The sequence below is a fragment of the Micromys minutus genome (assembly GCF_963924665.1).
Source record: "Micromys minutus genome assembly, chromosome: 28".
NCBI classification, from domain to species: domain Eukaryota; kingdom Metazoa; phylum Chordata; class Mammalia; order Rodentia; family Muridae; genus Micromys; species Micromys minutus.
In genome coordinates, this window is record NC_137963.1 from 18,982,776 (window position 1) to 19,006,764 (window position 23,989).

Sequence of the window (23,989 nt, forward strand, 5' to 3'; positions counted from 1 at the left end):
AGATTCCCCCAAGGTGACATATGTTTGCTTAAGACTAAGAAGTATCCCCAGAGCTCTGAAGGAGGATGGCTTACTACCCCCAAAATGAACTGGTAGCTCCAGGGAGATGGAGTCCCTGTCTTAGTCAGGGTTTCTCTTCCTGCACAAGCATCATGACCAAGAAGCAAGTTGGGGAGGAAAGGGTTTATTCAGCTTACATTTCTGCATGGCTGTACATTGCCAAAGGAAGTCAGGACTGGAGCTCAAGCAGGTCAGGAAACAGGAGCTGATGCAGAGGCCATGGAGGGATGTCACTTACTGGCTTGCTTCCCCTGCCTTGCTCAGCCTGCTTTCTTATAGAACCCAGGTCTACCAGCCCAGGGATGGCTCCACCCACAATGGGCTGGGCCCTCCCCCCTGATCACTAGTTGAGAAAAATGTCTTATATCTGGATCTCATGGAGGCATTTCCTCAAGGGAGGCTCCTTTCTCTGTGATAACTCCAGCTTCAGCTTATGTCAAGTTAACAGAGAGCCAGGACAGTCCCCATTTATATAATAAGAACAAGAGGCCCAAGGTGAGAACATCAGGAAACTTGGCACCTCTTCCTAAGTGTGAATGATGCTGGCCTCAGAGTTCACAAAGAAAGCTGAGCCCATGGAAGGTCCTGAGCAGGTGGCTTGCAGCTCCTGTGGCCCAGTGTGCTGCAGAGTAGAGCAGCCCAGTCCACCCTCCCTCGAAGGCACAGAACAGAAATACCGGCTTCCTTGGTTAATTCTACTTCAAGGAAGTACAGCAGAGAGGCCACATTCCAGGGCTGAATGGCCTTTCCTCTTCCACCTCCCAGCAGAGTGGCTTCCGGTCTGTGGAACTAGGGCCTTGTGTGCACTGTGGGAAATGGAGACAAACTACTCCTGACAGAGGCCAGCTCTCCCAGCTCCCAGCTGAAGGAAGGCAGGCCGCCAAACTACAGACCCCCAAACCTTTCTGAGGCTAAATATAGACCAGGAAATCTCAGGTCATTGCTATGACCCCAGAAACGGGCTAACACTAACAATGCCTGAGCTGTCCCTCCCTAAGACATCTTGCCAGGAAACCATCACTTTTTATTGTGACCTGGGGTGGGGTGGGGTGGGGTGGGGTGGGGTGGGATACAATTCTTACAATGAAATTCCAACCCTTTGGTGGCTAGGAGTTCCAGTCCAGTTGAATAGGCCCACCCCCCCCCCCATCACAGAGAGCTTCAGTGGGTGTGACCAGAGAAGTGGTCACCAGACAGCCCTTCGGGTACGTGCCTCGGGTGGGGTGCTAAGACTGGATAAAAACACTTCTAGAACCCATGAACAGGGAACAAAGTCACCTGTGTCTTGGTTCACACTCACATGAAGGACTTCTTAAGGTAAGGGAGTTTTTGGACCACAAGCCTTTCCTGTTAATAACAATCCTCCCACGGCTAGCCGGGCTGGAGAACCAGGCTCGCTCTGTGGCGTATCTGACATCTGGAAAACGTTAAAGTGCTGTTTGATTAACACATTTACAGCTGGGGCTTTCAGTGAAAGAAACTGGAGACAGCGTGTGTGTGTGTGTGTGTGTGTGTGTGTGTGTGTGTGTGTGTGTGTTCGTGCATGTGTGGGGCAGTGGGGTGAGGAGTGAGCAGGGACAAAAGGAAGGTAAGAAGCTGTGTTTGCTGTGCCCATTGCTTAAAAAGCAATTTCTTTTCTTCCCTCTCCTCTTTTGCTACAGGGTCTCATTTTGTAGCCTAGTCTAGCCTCCAACCGGCTATCTGTCCTCTGGCCTTTATGTGTTAGGGGGACAGGCGTGCACCAACTTGCTGGGCTAAGAGTCTTTGGAGGTTGCCTAGAGGCACAACTGAGACCAGCTGCTAGCGCCAGATTCCTATGAATGAGAGGCGGAAGGGTCTCAAGCCTCCTCACTAAGGCTACTTTGAAGGAAGTCCCCACGCCCTGGCATCAAGGAAAATCAAGGCCACATGAGGAACTCCTGACCCTTGCAGCCTGAACTTCCTAAGTAATAAATCCAGCAGGCACAAACAAACCTGGTTTAAGTTCTTTCCAACGTCGCTGCAGCGCTCTTGCTCTTGGGTAGTTCTGAACCCTGGGTTCCTGCCTAGTCTGTCATAATAACAAGAATACAGAAATACACTACAGCGCACTCAACAGAGCCCACTGTGTTGAAGCGGACTCTAGAGAAAACTGCCAAGAGTGGGGAAGTCTAGCTTTCTGTGCCCACAGAGATGACCGTGGAGAGGGTATTCTGACATGCCATGAAACATCCAGGAACAAAGCCCCACGTCCCCTATCGAATGTGGTGAGCCCCACACCATGGAAACCGTTATCCCACTGCAGAATTCAGCAGTGAGCTCTTTGAACAGATATAAGACAGCTAGAAGTAGTCAGCAGCTGGGTCCCGAGGCAGTTTCCTGGAATGGAAAAGAGGCATGCAAATTCCCATAGGCTCGGACAATGCGTTTAAAGCATTTTTTGTCACACATGCAGCTTTGGTTTGAGTATGCAGTGTTTCCCTCTGCCTCTCGGCACCAAAGCTGGGACCTTGACAAGAGTCACAGTAAGAGCTCGCTGCCCACCATGCAACAGGAGAGGCCTCCACCACACCGCAACACAATCCGGACCCTGACTCCCTCCTCAGAAGACTCTGGCCTCCAGAGAACTTTTTCCTTTTAGATCAGAAACAGAAAGCAAAGGACCAAGAGATCGGTCATCAGATGCGTCTTACCCTGCCCAGAGAAAAAGCCTAGTGCGCGCACTTCAGAGTCCGAAGTCAGAATCGCCTCTTTCTCCAGACAGATTCCAGCGTTCACACTGCTCAGCCGGGACAAATTCCTTAGGAGCCTCGGGACTGGAGACTGTGATGTCACCGCGGGCCCTCCCTCTGTTCCCTAAAAGGCCATTCACACCAAGGACTTTAGTCCCCTTCAGAGAAGCCTGGCCCCTCCCTAGTCGGCCCTGGGTGGGAGGGTAGCTGCCTTCCTGCCTGAGGCAATGCTAGAGGCCTTAGTCAGGCTCCAAGGCTAAGCAGGGGAAGAGCAAAAGGCGGGAGGTGCTGAAGTGACTTGTTATAGACGTTTCTTCGAAACTCAGAAATGGGCTGGTGCTCGTTACTGAGTCTGTAGAAATCTGAAGGATTCTAGGCAAGTGACAATCTTTTTATTCTTTTACACAAGATCTCACTGAGTAGCCCTGGCTGGCCTCCATGGAACTCACTATATAGAAGAAAATGGCCTCTAATCAAGGAGATCCCCCTGCCTCTCGTCCCTCAGGTTGAAGCTAAAGATGTGTGCCTCCTACCACACCAAGCTAAACACTACAGACTACAGACTCTTAGGACCATTTGTATAGCAATACTCAAAGAAAAAAAGAGGTAACAGAAATGAATATCTAATGTAGCTGAGACCAGAAAGTGTGTGTGTGTGTGTGTGTGTGTGTGTGTGTGTGTGTGTGTGTGTGTGTGTTTGCGCGTGCACGTGCAATGGATGTGTCTTGGTTAGGGTATCTATTGCTGTAGCACCATGGGGGAGAAGAGGGTTTATTACAACTCTAAACTCACATGTCATAGTCCACCACTAAGAAATGACAGGGCAGGAACTCGAGGCAGGAACCTAAGTGTGGAGTGCTGCTTACTGGCTTCCTCCCCCTGGCTTGCTCAGTTATATTTCTTACACACTTAGGACCGCCAGCCTAGGGATGGTACTGCCTACAGTGGGCCTGGCAAAAAACTGCTCCATAGACTTGCCCTACAGGCCAATCTGACAGGGGCATTTTCTCAACTAAATTCTCTCAACTAAATTAAATTTTCTCGATTACATTTCTCAAGTCGGGAAGCAGTACCTTCTAGGAGGCAAGGGGGGGGGGAGGAATGGAATGAGGAACTGTGGGAGGGAGACCAAGCAGGGAGCAATGATCGGAATGTAAATAAATAAAATAATTTAATTTTTTTTCTCAATTAAAATTTTGTTTTCACAGATATAACTAGGTTTGTGTCAAGTTAATGAAAACCAACCCGTATACAATGTGATAGTCAACTTCTAACATTCTATATTACCTCACAAGCGCTTTCTATGCCATCTAAAGGTTTCTTTACAATCACTTATTAATTAATTAGTGGTGCTAAAAATAGGGCCAGGGCCTTGCACATGCTAGGCAGGTGTTCTACCAATGAGTTCATCCTTAACCCTTCTGTTATTATGACTATTGTTTTCAAATGTTAGAAGACCTCACTAAATTATCCAGACTGACTCTGAGCTCATTCTGCATCCTAATCAGGCCTTGAACTTGTGATTCTCCTGCCTCAGCCTCCCAAGTAGCTGGTATTAGTACAATGCATTTTAAATGGGTATGTGATAGTTCATATAGAATCCTGAATGAGGTGGCTTCACCACTGAATAAAAATGATAGATAGATAGATAGATAGATAGATAGATAGATAGATGGATGGATGAATAGACAGACAGACAGACAGACAGCAGACATGACTGCTCCTAAAATATCTAGGTTTTTATTATAGATATGAGATATAAGAGACACAGATATAAGATATAGAGGCAGAACCTTCTAGAAGAGTCCAACTGGACATTGCCAGCAGACTGAACTGGGCCGTGAGAGGAGAGGGTTAATGGGGAGTGAAGAATGGGAAAGCCAAGGAACCAGGAGAGGAACTGGGAACCAGCGAGCAGGAGGCTTGGTATAGCCAAAATGGCTGAGTTAAATAGGGGCCAGAAAAGAACCTGGCAGCCGGAGTCAGCTTTGATATATTAATAGGCACACCCCAGTTAGCCATTTGTCCTGGGCTTGAGACCTAACAACCAGTCCATAGCTGACCAAGAAAAGAGCAATATTTGCTTTGGGTAGAGGTGTCTGACCCAAATGCAGCTGGCTCCCCGGCTCCTTCTGTCAGAATGACTCTTTAACCATGACAGTATACTGACGCAGTGCCCACTGAGGACACCCAGGCTCCAAGCCCGCCTCCAGCTCCTATGCACCTAATTCCCTGCAACTTCAGGATGACCTGGAAAAGAAAATCCAGGGCCTACCCGAGAGTCTGCTGGCTGCCTGGAATGTGGTCAGTCTGAAAGCAATAAGCAGTCCACAGACTGCAAGCAGGGTTCCCCCAGGGACCTCTCAGGACCCCCCTGGGCACAAAGGTGAATAAAGGAAGAACAAGTGGTTAAAGCCCACTCAGGGAGGCTTCTTTTGACAGGGAGATTAAACTCCTTTCTACAAATATTTACAACATCCGAGCGACATGTCTACAATGTGCTACATTTGGACAGATCAAGGAATTTTGACCTGGCGATACCAGAGCTCCCGGGGAACCCTTGGACCCCCTGGAATAATTGGAATGTTGTGCCGTGTAGCCGAAAGGCACTCCAAGACAGCACTTAGCAGTCTTACGTAAGATGAGATATGAAAGTCACACACTGAGGGACGCCACTGGTATGCTTAAGCACGGGGGACCAGCACTGGCCTTGGGTTCCCAGGCACTGGGGAGGCTGAAGCAGAAAGATTCCCCAAGCCCAGGAGCCTGGAGGCAGCCTGGGTGAGGCAGAGGAAAGAAAGAGTGAGGAGCCAGAAGAGGACTTTCAGATCACTGTGGGGCAAGGGTGCTATCTGAGCCCCCGTTATAGCATCACATCCACCCCATTGCATCAGTGGGAGATCTGTAGGAAAAAATAATTTTAAATCTCTGTGCATACAGGGAAAACAGTTGTAGCTTAAAGCACTGTTGTCATGTAATGGGTGTGCTTATGACATGGAGTCCACTGGATGCAATGACCCACCGTATGCACATTTGCTCATAGGTGAGCATACAGTGTGCACTTTCACAGGCTTAAGTTGCATCCTCCAGGCAGGTTCATAGGCCACCTACTACCCAGAAGCCTGGCTCACCCGACTTGTGCGATTACAAGCAACATTAGCAGTAACAATAGGAGGCTTCAGCGTTTAAGTGAGGTCATAAGGGCGGATCCCAACCGAGGGAGAACAGAGGAAATTCAGAACGAGGTGTGTAGTGATACAGAGAAACAATAAAGAATCATCATCCAGGAAAATGGGCCTGAAAAAGAGGCTTCCCTGAACCCCCTGGAAAAAACCAACCAGAGGGACACCCCGCCTACACTTCTGACCTCTACAGTTATGAAAGTATACATTTTGTTGCTTAGCTAATGAAGGTGGTACTTGTGAGTGTAGCTCCACCAAAGCAATGCACACACATGCATGCTTATGAACTCATATTCTCACACACACACTCACACACACACACACACACACACACACACACACACACGTCTATGCATGATTATTCATACAATGCATACATTGCCCAGCTACAAAAAGTGGGTGGAGCTTAGACAATAACCCAGCGGCAAACTCGCTGTGATGAAATGGTTCTATCCTAAGAGGTGAAGTGAGAAATGAAACGGGCTAGCTGGGTTTAAGTTTTAGAAGTATAACCTGAGATGACCATTCATGGTTGGAAGTCTAGCAGATACCCACTCACAATGGTTTGTCCTCCAGTCAGCTCCAGCACAGGCTCTGAGACTGGGGAGTGAGGGGAGGGGCTTCTGAGTTGAAAAAAAAATTATGCTGCCCCTTTAATTCTACAGGTAACCTTACACTAGAAAAAGAATAGCCATTTTAGATCTTGGTCCTGTTTGACTGGTGCATTCATTACTTTCTTCGAAAAGAAGCTGAAGGGGGACCATATTCTGCCTCGGGGTTCTAGAATAACACCCATCATGATGGAAGTCAGGGTAGCAGGAACAGAAAGCCGCTGGTCATGCCGGGTCTGCAGTCAGAGAGCAGAGGACTGGTCCTCAGTTTGTTTTCTCCTTTTTGGTCCAGGAACCCAGCCCAAGGGTTTGCCCCACCCACATTCAGCATGAGTTTTTTTGCACCTCAATCAAACCCAATCTACAACCCCCCACGATGTCCTGAGAGGTTTGTCTCCTGGGTGATTCCAGATGCATCGAGTTGTCAGTCGGTGTTAATCATTAGGGGTGAGAAACAAAGTGAAAAATTTGAAGACCCAGCAGTTAAGTTTGACCTAGCAAGCATCCATTAGCACATTCACATATGCCAGGTGGGGGCTATATTCCCTTAGACACCTTCTATCTAATCCTTCATTAGATAAAGATTCGTATCCTCTGTAGGGAGGGAAATCCAGCTCACGGTGGCCAACTCTCCACAGACTTACAGCCAGTCCATACCAGAGCTTTGGCAAGAGTTTACAGCCCAACTCATCTGAAGGAGCTCTGCCTCTGCAGGCAACAGTCGGGGAGGAGGCAGACACAGGAAGTATCCAGAGCTACCAAATAAGAGATGAGAGGAACATCTTTAAAACATCGGCAGTGCAAGTGAGGGGTTGCTGTGGAACCCCGGGCCTGTCGCTATCCTCCTCTCTGAGATCCCATGGTCTCTGTAAAATGAGGGGAGCAGGGTAAATGCACAAAACTCACTACACAGCTCCTCAGTGTCAGCATGGAGAGGGGCAAAGGTGATCTCACTGATACAGGGAGAGAGAGAGAGAGAGAGAGAGAGAGAGAGAGAGAGAGAGAGAGAGAGGGAGAGGGAGAGGGAGAGAGAGAGGAAGAGAGGAGAGAAAGAGAGGAGAGAGAGAGGAGAGAGAGAGAGGAAGCGAGGAGAGAGAGAGAGAGAGAGAGAGAGAGAGAGAGAGAGAGAGAGAGAGAGAGAGAGAGAGAGAGAGAGAGAGAGAGAGAGTGTGTTGAGTCCCTGGAAGAAAGTTGAGCTCCATCTTACACACAACCTTTGGCAGAACTTTATCACTCTGGTGGAAGGATTTTATTCCATTCCTATTTATAACGGGTACAAGGCACCAAGGCCTTACTGTATAAAATGTTAGTGCACACACACACACACATACATACACACACGCCTTTCCTGATCCAATGGTTTTGGAATACAGACCCAAGTAAGCTTCTTTGCTCCATGCTTCATGGCACCTTCTGTTTTTTTTTTTTTTTTTTTTTTTTTTTACGTGTGTGTGTGTGTGTGTATATATTACCTTCTGAAAGGAGGAGTAAGTACATAGAAATGTAGGCAGAGACAGATCCAGCGGCACACATCTGTAACTCGGACACTTGGGAGGTGGAGAGGAGGTGGTCAGAAGGCACTCGCAGTAAGTGAGTTTGGATTCATAATGCTCCTGCCTCCACCTACAAGTGCTGGTGATACAGAGGCTACATACCTAACTCTCTTTTACTATTTGTGTGTGCTGTGTGTGTGTGTGTATGTGTGTGTGTGTGTGTGTCAATATGTGTGTGTAAGTTTCTGTCCAGAGTATCTGAGATACATATATATATATATATATGCCACCAGAAGGTAGGGGGACGCCAAAGCATGCACAAAGGCCAGAATGTCTTGCTCTATTCCATTCCTCCATATTCTTAGAAAACTGCTTCTAACTACATGGCCAGCAAGTATGAAGATTTTCTAGTCTCTGACCTCTCCCCAACACACACCACCATGCACACACCCAGCACTGGGGATACAATTCTGAGTAACTACGCTAGCTGCTTCATGGGTGTTATGACTTTGAACTCAGGTCCTGATGCTTGCACAACAGCCTTCTTATCCCATGAGCCATTTCCCTGTCCCCTCGATTGCTGTGTCATGATTCACTTATCCAGCAGTGAAGCCTTGACTCAGCATGAACCAATGCTACCCCAGCGTGGGCTTCTGTCCAGTAAATTCCTGAGTCTGTCCCATCATAGGAGCAGACTGTCCCCTCCCCACAGCTGCTGGGCAGCATAATCTCCCTTCTTCAGGGAAGATAAGTGACTGAGGCTGTCTGTAGACATTTCCCTTTCAGGAGCTGCCTTTTCCCAGAAAAAAAAAAAAGTTGTGCAACACTCTGTGAGTAACTGAATTCTTCCCCGGAGAGGTCAAAGGTCACAGAACTTAATTATGAACTATGTCACAGACAATGTCTTAGGAAACCCCCACTAATGGGTTTCCCAAGATCTGAACACCCAAATAAAGATTTGGAGGAGAATTTATTATTCTAAATAAGAGCTTTTAGCTGCCACGGTGATCCTGGCACTTGGGAGGCAGAGGCAGGGGGATTAAGACTCTGAGACTCTGTTAGAACAAAATGGCTCCCACCCCTCCACTGGTAAATCAATCTAGTAACGTCTTTACCCACCTCTCTCTCTGTCTCTCTGTCTCTCTGTCTCTCTGTCTCTCTCTCTCTCTCTCTCTCTCTCTCTCTCTCTCTCTCTCTCTCATGTTCTTTAAATTTTAGAATTACTGTTGTGAGTTGAGTTGAATCATGTTTCCCCAAATTCATATCCAACTAGAATTTCAGATCATTACCTTATATGGAAACAGGGTCTCTGCATATATACAGTGCTACTCTGAGGTCATACTGGGTGACCGTGGCTCTCACTGCAAAGACGGGCATCTCTGTAAGAAGAGATGACCTAGTGATAAATAGAGAAGGGATCCGTGTGACAACGGACTCCGCATCTACAAGCGGAGAGTAACCGGCCACAGCAGCAGTTAGGCAGGACGCAGGGAACAGATTCTCCCCCAGAGCCTACAGGAGCAGCCCACCTGCTTGCTTCATTTCCTTCTGGGCTAGCAGCGATTACCCTGGTAAGACGCTGTCATTGGGATAGCTTGTTAGTACAGGACCAGCAAATGGACATGCCGACCTTATAAGGCTGCCTCAAGGATGACATAAACTACTTATGACAAGTAAATGTCCAAATGAGGTCCTCAAGCATGAGTCAGCTCCTGATCTTTGTGCAGAGTTTGAAAGCTAGAAAGAGCAAAGAAATACGTGAGGACTCGGGCTTCCTCACACGGCTACCACAGCAAGATTCCCAGCTACCTCAGCAGAGCAGAAACCTGCCTGACAGTGCTGAAGGGAGAAGCCTGTATACCAAGACAGCTAGAACTGGTGGGGGGGGCAGTGATCCCCAAAAAGGTTCGGGCCAAGGCTGATTGGGTGATCAGAACCTTTATTACCTGTGATACACCAGGGATCAGTCAGGATTTTTCACACACAATCACTTCGGTTCCTTAAAAATCCGATATGCAGGATATCTATATGTGAGTCCCAAGAGGTTGTAACCCACAGGTTGAGAAAACTGCTGCTCTATGTAGACCAGGCTCTCCTGCCTCTGCCTCCCAAATCCTGGAATTAAAGGTATACGCCACCATGCCAAGCTTGAAGCTGGTATTCTTGCAACTATTTTATGGCTCATGAAAGTGAAGGTCAGAGAGTTGTTATTGTATCATCTATCTATCTATCTATCTATCTATCTATCTATCTATCTATCTATCTATCATTTATCTACCTATTAATCATGTATTTATCATCTATCTACAGATCTATTATCTATCTATCTAATATACTGTTTATTTGCTTATTATTTAGCAGTACTAAGAAATGAATCTAAAGCCTCATGAGAGGTAGGCAAGTGTCTCACTGCTGATTCTTGAGACAAGGTTTCACTAAGTTGAGTTGCCCAGGCTGGCCTTGAATGTATGATCCTCCTCCTTCCAGCCTCTTGAGTACCAGGGATTACAGGCTTGTTCCACCCAGTCCACTTAGCTTCAGAGAATTTCCTTGCCTAAAGGCCCCAGCTGAATGAAGAAGCTGGAGGCAAGGCAGCCTTTAGCCACTAACTCTTTTACATGTGGAAGTGGAAACTGGGGCAACCTGAACTTGAGGCTCATCTAACAAGCAGGACTGGCCACTGGATCCTTTTTCTCCTTCCCCGTCTACTGCCAGCCCTACAGAGTTCTAGTTTCCCTGTGAATGGATTCAGCCAAGCACAGCTGGGAAGTAGAACACTGTGCTGGTACCAAACAGTACAGACTCTTCCCATGTGTTTGTTATTCCCTAAAACAACACATTACACTGGTTTGTCACACAGCATTTACATCGTGTTGGGTGTTTGAAGGAATCTAGAAGAGAATTAACTTGGGAGACAAATCCCATGTCATGTTTACATAAGTGGCTTGATTTTGGTATGGGTATAGGTGTGGGGGTTCAGAAGTCAGTGCTTCACAGATATAGAGCAAAAAAATTGTTTCCTAGATATTAACTCTAGGAAATTAGAACAGTGCGTGCATGCATTCCTGTGTGCCTGTGTGCATGCGTGTGTGAGTGCACTCACACACTTTCTGGATATTGGCATTATAGAAAACAAACGGTACGGGACAGATAAGAATAATTCTGCTAGCCTTTGATTTGTGTTCTCCTGTATTCTTCCAGCCATAAGGAATGCTAATCCCATTTCACAGGTGATAACAATGAAGCCCAGAGATGAAGTAATTTGCCCAAAGACACATAGCAAGTTCCAGGAGAGCAGGCTGGAGCTAAGCCCATTTTCTATCTCTCCAAAGCTTGCTATGGAGAGATGCACCTTGGCACACCTCTGCCTGCTGTCCCACAACACATGGTGTGCCAAAGCTAGATAAAGAATGAACTGGAGAAAGTAGGAGAAATGGTTGGGAGGGAGCTGGATGAGAGAATCTGGGTTCAGTTCCCAGAACCCACATGGAGGCTCATAACCATCTGACCTGGGGATCCAACGCTGTGGACACTAGGTATGCACGTAGGGCACATCCATATGCACAGGCAAAATACTCATAAAAAGTTTTAAAAAGCTTTGAATCTCAACACTGGGGAGGCAGAGGCAAGAAGATTTCTATGAGTTCCAGGCCAGCCTGGTTTCCACAGGGAATCCAGGCCTATCAAGGCTACATGGTGAAACCTTGTCTCAAAACAACAAAGAATAAACTAGAAGGTAGACAAGATGGCTCAGCTGGTAAATGTACCTGTAGCCAAACTTGATGACCTTGGTCAGTCTCTAAGAAACCCACAGTAGAAAGAGAACTGCTCTTTCATGCTTTGGCACATACACACCCACACAAACAAATGGAATTTAGAAAAACAAACAGACAACAAGTAGAAGACCCTTCACAGCACCTTAGCTAGGAGAAAAGGCTGGGCTTGGCCAGCACTGCTCAGGATGCCAGGCATTCTCAGTCTCCCTTAACACCCTAGGTGAGTGAGATTTCTCCAGCTGAGTGGCTGGAATTCTCCAGAGAGAGGAGGAGCCCCTCCCAAGAATGTCTGTTTGTCTTGTACTCAGGTTCCAGTACAATAGCTGGGATCTGGGAACAGCCGTGACATTCCGGATGTGGACCTCTCCCCAAACAGGCAGGACAGAGAAGGTGGGGGGTTGGGAGAATCTAAGAACAGGAAATTGCACTGGAAGGGGCTTGATGTCTCAGGAACACAACCTACAAACAGTTCAAAGCTGTGAGGTGCTGGGTGGCTGTGGGGACCAAGAGGTGACCTCAGCCAACTTGTTGCTTTGATGTATAGACTTCCTGCCTTACACTGGCTTAACTTGAGAGCGCTCTCTCTCTCTCTCTCTCTCTCTCTCTCTCTCTCTCTCTCTCTCTCTCTCTCTGTGTGTGTGTGTGTGTGTGTGTGTGTGTGTGTGCGCGTGCGTGTGTGTTCATTCTGTGGATCAAACCTAAAGTTTGAACTACATCCATAGTTTATTTTAAATGCTTTTTTTTTTTTTTTTTTTTTTTGAAGACAGGATCTTGCTAAGTAACCCAGACTATATAAACCAGGTTGGTCCTGAACTCATCATCTCCTTGTAGTCTCCTTCCCAAACTGCTGAGATTACAGGCCTGCACCCCTAGGCCTAGCTAAACATTTTGCTTTCCAAAGATTCGAAAGTGATGGGCGTTCAGCGAAACAGCCTACTTTGCATTCTGAATTCTCCACCCCAAATCCTAAGGGACTCTGTCATAACTGCCGTGTCCCTGGGCTTCTATGACTTTCAACGTTTCTTGTGTCTGCCTGTGAGAGCATCCAAAATCGGACACCACATTCTTCTATTCATCCATAAATGAACACTTACAATGGTTGACTCTGGTTTTGCTATTATGGATAATGTTGCTTTGAACATTGACTACAGACATATCTTCAACAGACTCCTTACATACTTTAGCTGCATATCTAGAGATGGATTTTCTAGATCATATATGATTTTTTTTATCCTTTTTCCCTTTGAACCTAGATTTAAATCAAACCAAAATAAAACAACACCCCTCCCCCAACAAAACTACAGACATCGTTTTTAAACTTTACCACCTTTCCAGAGACATCTCTCTCTGGCTCCACCCATTGCTGTGTGAACCCCTCACTTCTGCTCCATGCAAAGTCACTTCAGCTTTGCAAACAGAGGTTAGAGCAAACCTTCTCCCCTACAGTGCAGCCTGGTGACAGAGTTTTTGGTTCATCAAAAGCTAAAGATCTTTCTAGAGAGCCTTCCAGGTTAGGGCAGATGGTCCCTTTTGCAAATGTTTTTATCAATCATAGTCAGGGGCTGTCATTGTCATTGGCTCCTCTAGGGCTAAGGAGGCCTCTTCCTTTGTTTCCTCTCAGATTTGAAATCCCCCACCCTGCCCGTAACCTTTAACCTCTGGAGGTTTCTGAAGTTTCAGTAACACTTGGCAATCTCTCAAATTACAAGTCAATGCCTACAATCACTAAACAGTGTTTTAAAGGATTGTTTTTTGAGCCCCATGACTTGTGTGGCAACTTAAGTGTACAGTGTAAGGGGAAACTCTGTTAGAAACTCTTGTTCTAGCAACACACACTTAAGTTGTTGGGGGGGGTTAGGGAGGTATGATTTTTATAAACTTTTTAAAACTGGTGCAGGGCTGGAGAGATGGCTCAGTGGTTAAGCTCACTGACTGCTCTTCCAGAGTTCAATTCCCAGCAACCACATGTCAGCTCACAGGTGTCTGTCTGTAACTGCAGCTTCAGGGCATTTGACACCCTCACACCATGTATGTAGGCAAAGCACTAACGCACGTAAGAGAAAAATAAGTCAATTATTTAGAGAGTAAATTAAGAACTGTGGTGCAGTATAGCGCATACCACTTCCTGTTTGAAGCATTTAAAACAAACAAGCTGGTGGTGTCGGTCACGCACACTGCTTTGTGTGGAACCTGGCACTGTTTCCGGGACACACATTTACCTTTCACAACCAAACCTCTGCACTTGGGAAGCAAGGTGGGCCACAACCCCTGAAATCACCTATGCAGTTAATTGGAACACAGAATCTGGGGGTCTGGGGAACTCAAGGCATCCAGGTGCTCGTACACAGAAAGAGCCAGCCGCTGTCACAACCATATGGGGACAGCAGAGAGCAAAATGATTTTTGAGCATTTTGTAGCACAGTCTTGGCTCAACAAGCCACTTCCTACATTTGACATCATTGTAAGGCACCTGAAAGCAGAAAACAAACGGAAACAAAAGACATTTTATTTATTTAACTTGAAGGTCTTAATTAAAAACACACATCCCCTGCCCTATTTGCATTGTGTTTAACTAAGAAGTAGTATTACTTCAAATTACCATCACAAAACATCTCTACTCTCTTAAAAAAAAACAATTTAGTAAAATTATAACTAGCAATTTTGAGGGACATGACATGGCTGCTTAATTTGAAAGGAAACTGTGGTCTCTCCCTCAGCCTCCAAGGACTTAGAAGGTCCTTTCTAAACTCACTTTAAGCCAAGTAACTAGAAAGCTTCACATCTTTGTAACCATCCGGCTTGGGTGGAGATTAGCTCTCTACAGAAGAATACGTCCCCAGATAATGTCAATCAATGCTAACAATTTAGAGATAATCCCTTCCTCGAGAAGTCTATTTTCAGCTTGCCCTAGCCTTGGGTTAATTGATGATTTACCATCCATTAGGAACCCCTGATCTTCAAAACACTTGTTTCAGACAGAGGTTTTCAACAGAGGCCACTTCACCCTGGGGGCTAATCGCTGGGGCTGAAAGCTTCCTAATGGAGACAAAGGTTGTCCATTTAACAAACTGGCCATTTACTCCAGACCAGAAGTGGAGATCCAAGTCCTGGGTAGTTGGTGAATGCCTATGTACACAAAGCATCCAAGTGCTTGTACACAGAGAGAGCCAGCCTCTGTCCTCCAGGCCTCTCAGATCATTTGTGGCAAGCACTATCTCCCCTTTCCCTAGCCCAACATTGCTCACTGGAATGGGTACTAGTCCTCTTCACGTGCCTGAAATATAGGACCTTTTGGGTCAGAACCAACCATTTCTACTCTCTTCCCAATGACACCCACCTCTGTGTACAACTTTTGCCCCATCCTCTGCAGCCTTCAGCATCCCCACATTTAACCCACCACCATTCCTCCATCCCCAAAGCTACTTTTCTTGGGATGAAAGCTCTGTCTACACTTCTGGCCTCTGCCTCCGATCTCTCAGACTACAGCAGAAAATTGTCACGTGTAGATCGGGATTATGGCTTTATTGACACCCCAAGTCATCCCAACAGGGTTTCCACAGCAGAAGAAGTGAAGGTGCTGGGCCCATTTTCTTCCTTCAAACTAGACTGACTACCTTACCTACATTATGTTTGCCAGAAAAGCTAACACCCGTCAATGCTAAAGAATGCAGAGGCTAGCACTTGATAGCTCAGACGGTTAAGGATGCTGGGTCATGTAATGATTTCTATAATCATAGAGTGCCAAATGAGGCTTGGGGACCAGGTCCCTGGGCTGCTTGCTTTATTGCCAGATGCTTCCTATAGCGTATTTCATTCGAAAAGGCTCTGGAAAGGGTCAGTGTTTGGATTCTGTAAACCCTGCCCCTCAGTTACCTGGCAACAGCCAGGTATGCTACACCCCAGTTAACCTGGCACTATAAAAGGGGCTGCTTGCCCCCTCCCCCCTCCCTTGCCCCTCCTCTCCCCATTCCCTTACCCCCCTCTCTCCACATGCTCATAGCTGACCTCTCTTCTCTACTCCTCTCTCTGCCTCTACTACCCTCTTAACTCCCCCCCTCATGACCTGGATAAACTCTATTCTGTACTATACCGTCATGTGGCTGGTCCCTCAGGGGGAAGGGATCCCCAACATGGGTCCCCCAGAGGCATCCCCCTTTCCCCCAGGCCTTGCCGCACCTCCATGGGCCATACCCCTCCCTACTCTCTTCATCTTTTAACTAACATTGGTTCGGAAACCCGGGACATCATCTTTTCTTTTTCATATACACGTCAGTCAGGATGTAGCTCAGGGGGTGGAGTGTGCTTGCCTATTGTATACGAAGCCCTGGATTCCATCCCCAGCCCCAGCATAGGGAAACCAAGCATGGGGGGGCTCATGCTTGTAAGTAGAGTTAGGACCTAGACCATCAATTTCAGGTCATCCTCAGTTATGCAGCACGTTTGAGCCTGGGATGGAAGTCAGGTGTTGTAACTCTCAACCTTAATTCTAGCGCTCCGGGCAGAGCTAGGAGAATTTATGAGAACTTTAGAGAAAGACACTGCTTCTGGCAAAACCCTGATGGCCTGAGTTTAATCCCTGGTAACCACATGAGGTAAAAGGACAGAACCGACTCCATAAAGTTGTCCTTTGACCTCTACACATGTGCCATGGCAAGTTGCCCCCCCCACCCTGACCTCCAAACCCACACTTACACACACAAAGCTAACAAACTTTTGAAAAGCTAAAATATATAGCTCCCATTAAGAAGCGTGAAGTTAACTGAATTTTCAAGTGGGGTCAATAAAGCAACCCAATTACAGGATTGTGGGTTGCAGAGGTTGTGGGGAAGGCTGGCCTCCACATGTCCAGCCTCAGCCTGTAGACTGCTGGAATTACAGGCATGCATCACCCGGCCTGAAAGCAACCCAGTGTTTAGTAATACAGCAAGCATTCTGCAACTCTAATTGGATGCTATGCTATAATGCAGAGATGCCCGGGGGCATAGATCTGCCTCGAATTCATTCTATGTGTTATTTCCTAGTTTCATTAACCCAGTGACTTTCTCCCATGAGAATCTTAAAAAAGACGCAAGATACTTGGGTATTTTAGCGTCTAACGTATTAGTCCTTAAGATAAATTCTTCTAAAACCCAACCCACTCCCAGGTATCCAGAGGCTGTATTGTAGCCTGGCTCCTTCTACCAGATTCCCTTATAAAACAGGGTGTGCTCTGTTGGATAACACTGTCTATAAATTAATTGTCAATGATATTGTGAACATGAGAGAATTCCTCAGTCCTTAAAAGAAAGCTTCAATATAGTCTCAGGTCACGCAAGACAAATTTGATTTTCTGTGGTATCCAGAGGGAGTCAACACTTTGAAGACTTCGAAATCTATTACCCTTACTGTCCACAGATCTACCCAAAGAAACAAAATTGAAGGTCAAAACACATTAACCGGGTACACCTGTCCCCAGTGAGCTGGGCTGGAAGTGCATTCCAACCAAGCAGAAGAGGGAGGTTTTGAAATTCGTTCCATTCCACATCTGTGAGCTTTGGCAGTTTGCTATCTCGATTCTGCCTTCTTGGAATTCCTAAGCTGGTTCTGCTCATCCCAAATATTTGGGTCTAAGGGTTTCCAAGCCATTGGAGCTGATAAACCAAGGGCTTATACTAGGACCGTGATAAGGTGGGGCCTCCAAGGAGCTAAAGATCATTGAGTCACCTGAACTGTTTTCACGGGGAATGCTTACCCACAATGCAGCTAAAAGAGCTGTACTTAGAGACCATTTGTACGCTCTGGGGGAAATCTGAAAAGTACTGTGCCCAGGATAGTTTCAACTCAAACCTTAGTATGTTTGGTGGTAAATAACAAAGCCCCAACAACAACAAAAGCTAGACAGATTGTAATTTGAGATTGGACTAAACTCAAAATATAACGATTTGCTCTTAAAACAAAAACAGAGCTGTTTAGTTTCCTAGGCTGCGTTTGGAATTTTTAGATAAGAGCTGAAATGTGTAGCCAAGTGACAGACTAAACATGGGAAGGATTCTGAGAGGAACTCTACTGCTTTGGGGCACTCAGACCTCACAAGTTCTAGGGGTCAAGGCTGGGAGTTCTGGTTGGAGTTTCGTCCCCACTGTAATGACACTGGTGGCTAATGAGGCCTTTAAGTCGTGATTAGGTCCTGAGGGTTCTATTCTGTCTTATCAAAGAGGCAGGCAGCTCAGTGGTAAAAAGACAACTTCCCCTTACACACTCGTCCTCACTACGGTACCACCCTTCATCAATAAGCAGAGAAGCCCTCAGCGGAAGCTCTGGGTCAAGAACCACCAGGGACTGGAATCTAACACCTACTCGGATTGCCCAGAATCCTGGAAGTACCCACGTAGCCTCGGGCCTTTAAGAGATAATAGCCAAGGACTTCCAGACAGCAATTCCTCACATGCCTAAGACTGCAAGGACTAAGAGAGGGTGGAGCTCAGCTGCATAGATCTCTGCCATTGTCTAAACAGAACAATAGCAAGAGGAGATTTACCACACCCAGCCAGAAAGCCCTTTTAAACCTTAGGGAAGGTTAAGGTCCAATTTCTAGCCAGCGACTGGTTATAAGTCAGATTTCCAAAAATCCAAGCTTGGGTCTGGGGTGAGAGTTCAGTTAATGTCTTGTGAGCATGAAAACCTAAGTTTGATCCCCAGAACTCAAACAGAAAACAAAATAAAACAAACAGCTCGGCTTGGTGGTCAGTAACTGACTATAATTCAGTTCCAGGCAGGCTGAGACAGACAGACAGACAGACAGGATTTGCTGGCCAGCCATTGTCATCTCTTGGCCAGTGAGAGACTCTGTCTAGACATAAAACATGATGACAATGCTAAGATTGCCCCTTGTGTCCTCTGGCCTACACACACACACACACTAACAGAGAGAGAGAGAGAGAGATAAAGAGAAACCCTGAGGTTGTTTGCTAAATAAAATCTATTAAGAATGATGTCATTGTAGCTGGGAAGGGATGGTAGATCACACCTTTATTCCCAGTACTTGGGAGGCAGAGGCAGGTGATCTCTGAGCCATACAGCCTGGTCTACAGTTCAAGTTCTAGGACAGCCAGGGTTACGTAGTCAAACGGTATCTTTAAAAATGCAGGGGGTGTTATTATATATGTATGGGTGTTTTGCCTGCAAATATGTCTGGGTACCACATGCATGGTTATACCAGTGGAAACCAGGAGAGGGAATTGGATCCCCAGGATTGGATGTATACATGATTATGAGCATGTGGGTTCATAGGTTACCACCATGTCGGTGCTAAGAACCAAACTGAGACAAGGTGACAAGACCACACAGTGCTCTTCAAAAGTGAGCCATCTTCTCAGCCCCCTCTCAGCATCTTTCCAAATAAAGTTCATACGACATGTGTGTATGATCTATATGTATACATATATGTATATATGGCTGGGTATAGCTTAGTGCTACAGTGTTTACCTAGCATGCACAAGGCCTGAAATCTGACCACCAGCACCACTGTATTCACATACAGATGTTCTGTATGTACTCTATATGTATATACATATACACATGTATACATGTGGGATAGAAACTGTTCTCTCAGACTATCCTTCTACTCTCCCTCGCCTCCAACTTCCTGCTTTCAGAACTCGGTTGCACGGAAGAGAGAAGGAAGAGGGGGAAATCAAAAGGTGTTTGCGACTGGCTTTGTTCCCATGCGCAGAAGATGGAGAGTTATATAAGTCCTCTCTGTCACCGCAGTGCAAAATTACTGAATGCTGTCTGCCAGGTCAAATCCGTTTGACAGCACGCCAGCCTTAGATGGGAAGTCCTGAGTTCTGTCCTATTTCGACATTTCTCATTTTTCAGACCTTACTTTCTGGGAACTTCTGAACCCACGGATGCAGAACAAATGAGATTCCATTATAGCTGCCCCCACCCCCCTCCCGCCTCCAGGGGCGGAGCTCTTCCTTAAACACTGGTGACGTAAGATGTAATGTCAGCCCACTGCCAAGAGGAGCTCTGGTGCGCTGTCTGCCCTGGTTCATCTCAGGGAGAGGAGGCTGATAGTAGTATCTATCACCTTACTGTTTCTTTCCTGGGAGCCAAGCATGCTCAGGAAACCATCAGTTAATGTGCTTTTTCTAACAACATCAGGAGATAACTGTTCTAAAATTCACCTGGGGAAGTGTGTAACACGCTGGTTTTTAGTAGATTCAAAGTGCAGCTGTTAACGATTGCTCAGTTTCTGTTCAGTGAATGAATGACTCAAAAGTTTAAATGTGGCCCGGCTTTATGTGTCAGACTATTTACAAAAGATTAATTTCTTCTTAAAGAAATTAATTCAGGGCTGGAGAGATGGCTCAGGGGTTAAGAGCACTGACCACTCTTCCGGAGGTCCTAAGTTCAAATCCCAGCAACCACATGGTGGCTCACAACCATCTGTGATGGGATCTGATGCCCTCTTCTGGTGTGTCTGAAGACAGCTACAGTGTACTTATATAGAATATATAAATTTAAAAAAATAGTTAATCCATACTTCCAAACCACAACCACCACCAATCCACCCATCACCAACCCAGTAATCTCATCTCATTTCACAGAACAAGCAACCCAAGATCTGGACCAAGTTGCTACCTGCAGAGCCAGCATTCTTAACCAGTCTGAAAATCCTCTGGTTCCACTGAAAGAGGCTGACATAGAGACATTCCTTCTTTATTACATCATTCCTACTGCGAATAAGAAGAGAGCATCAGTTGCCTTCCTGATTATGTTTATGATGAAGCTGCCATCCTGAGCCAAGTTTTCTCCAGTAAGTGGGAAGGTACACACCCTTAAGGGTGGGAAGGCATAGGACTTTCCTTGGTCCCCAGGAGCTGAGACACAGAATCTCACCAAATGACTGTTACAAAAACAAACCAAACAACAAACCCACTTCTGCTATGCCCTGTCCATGGACCAGCTAGCATCTATTGTCAGCCAGGTCACTGACACATAGAAGACAGGGCCAGGGCATTGAACGGACACAGAGCTAAGTCCCACCAGCAGAACCAGAGGCCTCGTGGCCAGAAAGGCGACTCTCAGGCTGCTTCCTCACAAGCACTCACTCCTCACAAGGGTCAATGAATGTCTGGCAGGTGACTGAAACCTGGCATGCCTGCCTTCACATGGCCTCTGCCCTCCTCTGCACAGACTCCTGTTCAACTCTGCACACAGATGCGTTGACCATTTAAGGGGTGTCTGTGGGAAAACTGGCAATAAAAAGTGAATTAATCTACCTCGACTCTCTTCAAAGGTAAGGATGCTGTGAAGAAAGAATTTGAACCTTTACAACAGCCAAGGGTGCTCTCCAAACTGAAGCCATTAGCCCATGATGGGAATCGAGGTTGGTGTAATTACCTCCTGCCATACTGCCCCCCACCCCTGGTAATAATGATTTTCCTAGAGTACAGAGTCTTAAACTGTGAGTCACAACTCCATTTGGGGTACAGAACCAAATGTAGAAGGTCATAAAAGATTTAGCAAAAGTGCATGACTTCTGAAGATGTGGTGACCAAATAGTAATTCTTAATCTAAAGGGGAATGCATCTGATTGTTCCTGGCAGTGCACACCCTTGCTGTGTGCACATAACTTCACTGAGGCCTTGGTTCTGAACACAGGGCACCAGCAACTCTGAATGACGTCAGGCCACGTAGCACAAACCCCTGAAATACCTCGGGGCAGATTAGGGACGTGTATGTTAGGAGCTGAAATGTTCTGCTGTCTGTACTTACGAAGTTTTCTGCTCTTGTGAAAACATAGTGTTTTAATGACAAAAAAAACAGAATCTGAATGTTATCCTTCTGTCTTTCCTCAGCTGGGAAGTAGGAAAGTAGTGTAGAGTCTCTCTGAGTTGTATTGTGTTAGGATGTTTTTTAATGGTCTGCTCTAGCTAATCTGTCTGTCTGTCCGTCCGTCCGTCCGTCCATCTATCTACCATCCAGCACACTGAAGTGACAGGAATTGAACCTGGAACTTCCCACATACTAGTCAAGTGTTCTACAACTCATCGGCTTCCCCACCAGACTGCTTTCAAAAAGTGTTAATCTGGGCTGGTCATGGTTCTAGCACTTAGAAAGTGGAAAAAATGATCAGGGTTACTCTTGATTACATAAACAGGTTCAAGGTCAGCATGGTCTACATAGGACCAACCTAATTTTTAAAAACTACTTAAAAATTAATTGATCAAGGGCTGGAGAGATGGCTCAGTAGTTAAGAACACTGACAGCTCTTCCAGAGGTCCTGAGTTCAATCCCCAGCAACCACACGGTGGCTCACCACCATCTGTAATGGGATCTGATGCCCTCTTCTGGTGTGTCTGAAGACAGCTACAGTGTGCTTCTATACATAAAATAAATACTTCTTTAAGAAAAAAATTAATTGATCAAGATAAAATAAGAGGGAACACCCTATAGCACAAAATTGGGCAGCTCACTGCTTACTGACTGGAGAGCCAAGCGCACAGACACACACGCTGAGAGAGGCTCACTGTTTCAGACGCACGATTGGACAGTGATGTACAATGAAGCATACAGGGGAGAGGAAGTCTAAGAGATGGGCCCCTTCAACGGTGCGTGCACGGTAGCCCCTTCTCTGCTACGATTTCCATAGGAACAGTGCTCTCAAAATGGCTTTTGTGATGTTGTAGGATTGGTTCTGGGATGGTTCATCTTCACTGTCAACCTGACCACATTTAGAGTCTCCTAGGAGACATGGCTCTGGGTGCAGGTTATCAGGAGGGAAGAGCCATGGTGAATGTAGGTGGTCCCTCTCCTGAACTAGCTAGGATCCCAGACCGAATAAAAAGGAGGGAAAAAAAGAACAAAGAACACAGCAGCATTTACCTCTATCTGCTTCCTGATCATGGATACAATGTAACAAAGTCACAGCCTTCTGTGGCTTCCTGAACCTGACTAGGGACTCTTAGGTCAAAATGGCGGGCAGACCTGCTCTTCCAGCATCAAGCAAGTGGATGGATGGTTTTTCGAAAGTGGTATTACAATGTTTCAGAATTCAACAAACTGAGGTTAGTGCTAGTTGATACATTACATGAAACTGAAGATGTAAAAGAAGCCATAAGAAGGTGTCCCAAGGACCTTTATAATGACAGAATGTTTCGAATTAAGAGAGGCCTAGCCCTGACTAAGAGGCATCAGATCTTGCCTAAGAATCAGTAGACAAAATATGAGGAGGACAAATTCTACCTGGAACCCCATCTGAAGAGAGAGAAGAGTGGACAAAGAAGTGATCCTGTAGTTAAGATCTGTGGATGTGCCGGATCTCACCATATTTTTATGAAGTTATTTCAACCTGAGTCACAATTTAAAACTTATTTGCTCTAAATATGCCTCACTTTAAATAAATGTCTGTTGTAACCATAGAAAAAAGAAAAGAAAGAAAGAAAAAAAAAAAAACCTTGGTTAGCAATAGAGCCATCCTCCCTTAAATTGTTTCTCTCAGGTATTTTGTTTCACAGAAAAGAGAAAAGTAAACAGTACAGTGGCTGATATAAGCAGCCTCCAGAGACGAGGCCTCCGGGAAGGGTTTGTATGATGAGGGTTCTGCCTCCATCGTGGGTCAGGCTTGGAGTCTGGACGGACTGTGGAGAGGTTGGCTGTGAAGGCTAAGATAATGGAGGAAGGAACACGCTCTGGCGATCATGAAGTGAGTCTGCTCCACCCCACACTCCTGCTGCCCTGATGTCCCGCCTCACCACAGGCCCACAGCAATGGAACGAGTCTGACCATGGCCTGAAACCATCAGCCAAAAACATATCTTCTCCTCTCTTTAAACTGGGGGTGTGTCACTGTAATGAAATCGACTAACATCATCAAACACAGGCCAAGAAGTGGCCTCCACAAAGTGACTGGTCTTCAGCGTTCCCAAAACCTCTGGGAGCTGGACATGAAACACAGGCCTTCTGCGTGTCAGCTGATCGCTCTACCACGGGGCTACTGTGCTTCTAGCTTCTTCTGAGCCTCTTAAGTGCCGTAACTTTCTCCACTGCAAAGGCTGAACATTGTGCAATGACCTAGAAAGGAAAAAAAATTTCCTGGTGCCCCAAAATAGCATAAGGTGGGGGTGGGGGCAGGGAAAGAATCATAGCCATTCATTTTCAGGCTTAAAAA

The 23,989-nt window shown here is 46.2% G+C and overlaps 1 protein-coding gene across 3 annotated transcripts in view; it reads right to left on the reverse strand.

Moving 5' to 3' along the window:
• Positions 1–23,989, reverse strand: part of PALM2AKAP2 (PALM2 and AKAP2 fusion) — a gene marked incomplete at both ends in the record, with an annotated part of 298,468 nt that overhangs the window by 37,375 nt on the left and 237,104 nt on the right. The window contains one exon of one of the 3 annotated variants that reach the window (XM_080940224.1): positions 2,733–2,840. The exons of the other annotated variants lie outside the window; for them this stretch is intronic. Of the gene's footprint in view, positions 1–2,732; positions 2,841–23,989 lie in introns of those variants that run through there. 3 annotated transcript variants of the gene reach the window in all.